This window comes from Orycteropus afer, unplaced genomic scaffold (genome assembly GCF_000298275.1).
Source record: "Orycteropus afer afer isolate SDZICR_OR568_19922 unplaced genomic scaffold, OryAfe1.0 scaffold00047, whole genome shotgun sequence".
Taxonomy (NCBI): Eukaryota; Metazoa; Chordata; class Mammalia; order Tubulidentata; family Orycteropodidae; genus Orycteropus; species Orycteropus afer.
Window position 1 is genome coordinate 12,753,337 of NW_006921634.1, and position 7,350 is coordinate 12,760,686.

Below are 7,350 nucleotides of genomic sequence, written 5' to 3' on the forward strand. Positions count from 1 at the left end.
ACTTCACCAAGGAGGATATTTAAGTGGCCAACAAACATATGAAGAAATGCTCATGATTGTTAGCTATTAGAGGGATGCAAATCAAAACAACAATGAGGTACCATCTTGCTCCAGCACTAGTAGCAAAGTTCAACGAGACAGAAAATAACAAATGCTGGCGAGGTTGTAGAGAGATTGGGACTCTCATACACTGCTGGTGGGACTGTAAAATGGTACAACAATTGTGGAAAGCAGTATGGCAATTTCTTTAAAAGTTGCAATTAGAAATACCATTTGACCCAGCCATTCCATTACTAGGTATATACCCTAAAGAAGTGAGAGCCATGACAAGAACAGATATATGCATACCCATGTTCATTGCAGAACTATTTACAATAGCCAAAAGATGGAAACAACCTAGATGTCTATCAACTGAGGAATGGATAACCAAACCATGGTATATACACACAATGGAATACTATGCAACGCTAAAGAATAATGTAGAATCTGCAAAACCCCGCATAACGTGGATGAACTTAGAGGACATTATGCTGAGTGAAATAAGTCAATCACAAAAGGACAAATATTATGTTAGTCCATTATTGTAAAAGTTAAGGAAAGGTTTATCTATAGAAGGAAATTTTCTTTATTGGTTACCGGGTAGGGGTGGGAGGAGAGGGAAGGCTGTTAGATAGATAGGATAAGTATTGATTTGGGTGAAGAGAAGGGCAATGTACCAAATGTGAGTGACCAATATGGCACCACTGAGGATGAAAAAGACATAAAGAGGTACATGGGAGGTACAGACAACAAATATGAACCCTTTTGCACATACAGTACTGCATTGTCAGTGAAGGCAAACATGGGTATATGGATGGATAGATGAGTGGACAGGCTAAACGATTAGGTATGTCTATGAAATGGGGAGTGTATCCAAGAACATATATAGGGTTGGCAGACAATGGTCCTCTAAGTTTATGTGAATGATCAGAATTCCCAGGTGTATAGTAGAGCTGACAGGGGCAAGGTTGTGGTCACTGCTTGGTCACAGCCAGCTACCCAGAGGGACCAAGTAGTTGAATATGCAGGCTTGGGACCATCATTGCAGGGGACATCAAGCTCAATTGGCATAACATACTATACAAAACATTGTTCCACCTCCTACTTTGGCGAGTAGTGACTGGGATCTTAAAAGCTAGCAAGCTGCCATCTAGATGCAATGATGGGTTGCTCCTTATCCAGAGCAAAGAAGAATGAAGAAAACCAAAATTCATAGAAAGAATTAGTCCTAGTGACTGGTATACCATCCGTTCTGCAGCCTATATGACTATGAGACTATGAGACCTGGCTACCACTGTCATCCACTTGGAAGGGGATCTTTGTAGGAGACCCTTGTTAGAGAGGGAGAACAATGTGGAACAAAACTCAAAATCATTTGAAGAAAAAATAAAAAAAAGGTGGGGACCAGGTTTGCTGGTCCAATAGGGCCTGGTGGAACCAATGAGACTATGGCCCCTAGCTGGCCTTCAGGTCTGGAATTGAACCCACAATTGTGGTTTTCAGCCAAACAAAATACAGGCATATGAGTTGAACATTTACCTCAAGTAGATACACTCCTTGGAGAGAACAATCATGGGAGAAAGAAGGGCTGCTTATGCACAGGGAGACAGCTCAGGGGCAGGAGTGTATGAAGGGATGGACACTGGGAAGAGGTAACTATGGGGAAGAAGTGAGAGGGGAGCTGTTGCATTGTGGTAAACTGTGGTCAATGACATGAGACAAAGTATATGTGAACTGCTGTATGGAAAGTAAATTTGCTCTGTAAATCTTCACCCAAATCACAATAAAATAAATAAATAAATTAAAAAAAAAGAAATCAGGAAAAAAAAAAAAAAAGAAGCTATCCATTTAGGGCTGGAATTAATGTGATACATTTGGATTAATAAAAATAAAAAGACCATTTCCAAAAAATAAAAATGTTAGTAGAAATAATCCATCTGATTTTTCTCATTAGCATATTGCTTGATTGAGTTGTGCATACAGACTTAAATATTTTATATGATAGCCTTTAGTTTCATTGCTAATATACTTTGAAAGTAAAGAGTGCATCACCCATTTTCAAAGCATTACAGTTTTCCATTTAGAAATTTAATGATGGAAATGACTTGTATTTGTTGTGTATGCACATGTAGTGATTCCTTTCATTAAACAAAAAAAACACTACACCAGTTGTCTTGGAGTTGCTTCCCACTCATGACAATCTCATGTATGTCAGTGCAGAACTGTTCTCCATAGGGTTTTCAATTGCTGATTTTTTTTCTCTTTTCTTTTTTTTTTTTTTCAAGAAGTAAATTACCATGCCTTTCTTCCAAGGAGTCTCTGAATGGTTTGGACCATTCACCACCTAGTCGGTGGCACCACCCAGGGAGTCCCCCTCTTCATTAGATGTCATTATGTCCTGTACATGTTGACAAGAAGGTTGTGTGTATTAAATATATATTAATATATATATATTATTAATAATATTAATAATAATTAATAATATTATATATATATATATATTCAAGCAACCTATAGATATTGGTTCATGTTTCTGATTCAGGGAATTGATTCTGAGAAACATATTAAAAAACCCCATGATATTTCCTTTTTTTTTCCCCCAAATGTTGCCTTATGTATTTTAATTCAGTATCATTTGCACATATATGCTAATGCTTGTTATTCTCAAGGAGACAGAGTTATTGACCGTGTGACAACATGGGAAAACAGTGAGATGGGTTTAGGGATTATATACGCTTCACCAGAAAAGGATAAAAAGAGCAAAACTGTAAAATTATTAACTAATTTAATATAGGAAAATCATCTCTAAGGATATAATCAATTTACTTTTACACTATTATATTGATTTAATTTATAATTTATAATTGAATTTGGGAAATATCTTCTTCTTTGAGTTGAAATCTATATAAGCTAAAACAAAAGGTCAGAATGCATATTAAGAAGAGCAATCAGGAAGGAAGATGAGAATTTAAAAATCAATATAATGATACATTGAGTAATAGACAACAAATTTCAGGAGATTACATTAATTACTTATCTTTCAGGGGAAAAAAAATCTGAATTTGAAGTTATAATGCAATTGGCTATATCAGAAATCTGTTAGAAAATGAGGAATTCTATGTTAAATGAATTCTATCATTTAGCCTGTAGGTTCCATGAGATAGAAATAAAGTATACCTGTTTCAAGTAAATAATTAAGCAGCATCAACCAGAACAGATCCAATACATTTATCATTCATGGCTTTAATAGTATCAAGAGAGGTAGATATTTTGATCATAAAACATATTTACTGACTTATTTATTGATGAATGTTTAGGCTTGTAAACTGGATTGAAACACATGAATTTCCATCATGCATGTAGTATTATCCCTGAAGAAGCTAGTATTAACCTTGGAGTGTGACATATTTGATAAAGTAGGTCATATAAGACAGTATAATCAAAGCAGCACTGGTTGAAATTCTGCTTTATTTCCTTGAGGTAACCAGAAGTAATTTCCCACTTATATAGACAGAACAATAGATACCTAAGAAATTGAAGACTTTATGCTCAAGTCCCCTACACCACTAGGGACAGCCAAGTAATGTGGGGATGGAAGCAGAAATTAGTTCTTGGCCATGATGTTTTCATAGTCTGATTTTATGGAAAAATGAAAATTGCTTGTAACTGCTGTTTTTGTCTGAGGGAAGAAAACTATAGTCCTGAATAGTTTCATTGAAAATATTTTCTGATCCATAACTTCTGTCTAAATATAACCATGGGTCATTGTCCCTTTATTTCTTATGTACATTTTCTTTCAATTACTTCAGTCCATAACTCATATTTACAGCATGCTTAAATTTCCCATAGGTCTTTAATAGAAAGTGTTTTTCAGGGACTAAAAGGTTTCCACAACAGATACTAATGGTTTCACACTAGTCACCAACTTGATTTTTTCTGCTTCTCAGCTGTCTTTAGTTTCACAGTCCAGAGACCATCTGTCTAGACAGGTGTTATCTCACTGGTATCTAAAAGTAGAAACTGAACATCATTATTTTTGAAATCTATTTAGAAACTGCAACTCCAGTGATAAAGCAGTACTGGACTAAGCTGTGCACTGTTAGAAATATCTTCCTTAGAACAGATGGATTGCAAAATGGCTTATTTTGCATGGGCCAGCTGTGAAGTTAAGTCCTTAATAGGAACTGTGGGTGGCACTTACATTGCACAGACAATCTAGAAATGCAACATATATAAGATCTCAAAAAACAATTTTTGGTAGGTGAGGCATGTATCTAATGAAGGCATTCTTTGAAAACGAATATCCACTTTTTATAACATAGGAAAAAATACATATAGGAATCATTTATCTTAAAGAAGTCACTATAAAAATAAATTCTGCTGAAATTTATTTAAAGGCTTGCAAATTTTATGATCCTTGACTATACAACCTACAGTTTGAAAGCCATAGTTCTCTTTTTTCCAAATTTAAAATATCTTTATATAGTATATTTTCTATTGTGTAGATCAAAACATCTTTAACATACACAGTTTAAAGAATATTTAATTCCACCTAAGAAGTTCACCATCCTTCCCCACTAGGATGCTTAAACTACCCCCTTCTGTCCTCTCCCTCTCTCACTCTAACTCCCTTGTTTCTCTCTCTCTCTCTCTTTCTCCACTTACACCATCACTGTCTTAGAGATGTTGTTGTTGTTATGTGCTATTGAGTCAGCCCCGACTCATAGCGACCCCTCCTTTGGTTTCTGAGGCAGTATCACTACAGAACTAGGATTGCCCAACCTTCCTTCCAAGGAGTGGCTGGTGGGTTTGAACTGCCAGCCTTCTGGTTAGCAGTCAAGTGCCTTAGGCACTATGCTACAGAGATCCTTTAGAGATATAGTTTGTGCAATAGTTAATACATGCACTCTGGTATCTGGTTCAAGGTCGAGATCCATCTCATACTAGTGAGATTGCTGTTGTTAGGTGCTGTCAAGTATTCCAACTTACATCGACCCCATGTGACAGAGTAGAACGTCCACATAAAATTTTCTTGACTGTAATCTTTATGGGAGTGATTGCCAGATCTTCCTCCCTAGGTGCCATTGGGGGGCTTAGAAATGCCAACCTTTTGATTAGCAACTGAGTGCTTAATGCTTGTGCCACCAGGTTTCCTTCTAGATAGGTTACCCCTTAGGAACATCATTTAACATCCCTTTGCCTCAAATTTTATTTTACTGTTTTAAAATAGGGCTAACATGAATCCCTAAATCATTGGGTTGATGTAAACATAAATGACATGCTACATGTGAATCATGAAGGAACAACTTTGTGTTCAATAAGCAGGCAATGAGTATGAGTGATTTTTGCTGTTGTTATTATTTCTGTATCATAAGTAGGGTGATATATTTTGCCACATATCATCTGAACTCAAAATATTTTCTCCTGAAGGGAAAGTAAATATCAGGTTTGATCAGCTGTAGTTGAAGTTGTATTTCATTATTCTACAGTTGAATAGACATTTATTTTTGCTATCTTGGAAATTACATCAAAATTTAAAAATTTTTTATGAGAAAGTATGCATTTGAGTTAAAAACAATAAAAGTAAATTAAATGTTTTACGGATAAAAGTTTATAATCTATTGATAAAAGCAATGAATGAGTTTTCTGGACTTATATATTACCTGCAAACAATATTTTTAAAAAGAAAAAAACAAGAAGCCTTTCTAACTGAAGACATTTCTAACTGAAGACATTTCTAACTGAAGGCTTGGGAGACTTTCTTCTTCTTCTTTTCTTTTTCTTTCCCCCCTTCAACTCTATTTCCAAGGAAATTTTACAGATATGAAATAGTGTAAGCCAAGTTCCTGAGTGGTAAGGGAGCCCAAGGAAAAGACACAAATGGGTCATAGAAGAGCAACATTACTGAAATCCTTTATTTAACTTAAAACTTGATTAAATGACAGTTTATTTTGATCCTTAGTTCTGTGCAATTTATAAAGGCTAAATATATTTTTCCTTTGATTTTCATCTTACTCACAAAACCTCATCTTCAGTTAAAAGTAACAAAATCACGGAAGTAATATTTGAATATATTATAGAATGACTTTATCCTTTATTATTATTTATTGTTAAGCTTTAACAAGGTCTTAAGGGCTGGAGCAAACAAAGGAAAAAATACAATCTATCACTTGGGCTCAAATCTCAATTGTTGTTGTTGTTAGGTTTTGTTGCATCAGCTTCAACTCAGCAACCCTATGTACAAGAGAAAAAAAAAAAAAAAACACTGCCTGGTCCTGCATCATCCTCATAATCCTTGTGATACTCGAGCCCATCATTGCAGCCTCTGTGTCAATCCATCTCATTGAAGGTCTTCCCCTTTTTTGCTGACCCTCCATTTTACCAAGCATGACATCTTTCTCCAGGAAATGCTCCCTTCTGACAACAGTACCAAAGTAGGTGAGATTAAGTCTGGACACTATCACTCCCAAGGATAAAATGCAGCTGGATATTTCTTGCTGTACTTCCAGGACAGATTTGTTTGTTCTGGCAGTCCATGGTATTTTTTATTCACCATCACCATAATTCAGTGGCATCAAATCTTCGGTCTTCCTTGTTCATTGTCCTGCTTTCACATGCGTATGAGATGATTGAAAAATACCATGACGTGGGTTAGGCACACCTAAGTCTTCAAAATGACATCTTTGTCCTTCAAACGTTAAAGGGGTCTCTTGCAGTAGATTTGCCCACTGTAGTATGACACCTAATTTCTTCACTGATGCTTCCTTGAATATGGATTATGGATCCATGTAAAGTGAAATCTTTAATAACTTTAAACTTTTCTCCATTTATAATGATGCTACTTATTGGTCCAGTTGTTAGGATTTTGTTATCTTTTTGTTGAGGGTGTAATCCATGCTGGCAGACTGTAGTCTTTAATCTTTGTCAGTAAGTGCTTCAAGTCATCTTAACTTTCAGCAAGCAAGGTTGTGTCATCTGCATATCACAGGTTGTTAATGAGTCTTCCTCAAATTCTGATGCCACTTTCTTCTTCATGGAGTGCAGCTGCTCGGATTATTTGCTCAACATACAGATTGAATAAGTGTGGTGAAAGCTGATGCACATGCCTCTTGATTCTAAACCACAAAGCATCCCTTGTCAGTTTTCATGATAGCTCTTGGTCTATGTACAGGTTTCTCTGAGCATTCTTCTTCTTCCTCTTCTTCTTCTTTTTTTTTTTTTTTCTTTGAGAGCTTCATGTACTTTCATGCTTAACTCTAGAAACAAACATAACCACACAATACAATTATTTATCTTATGGATAATAATTTT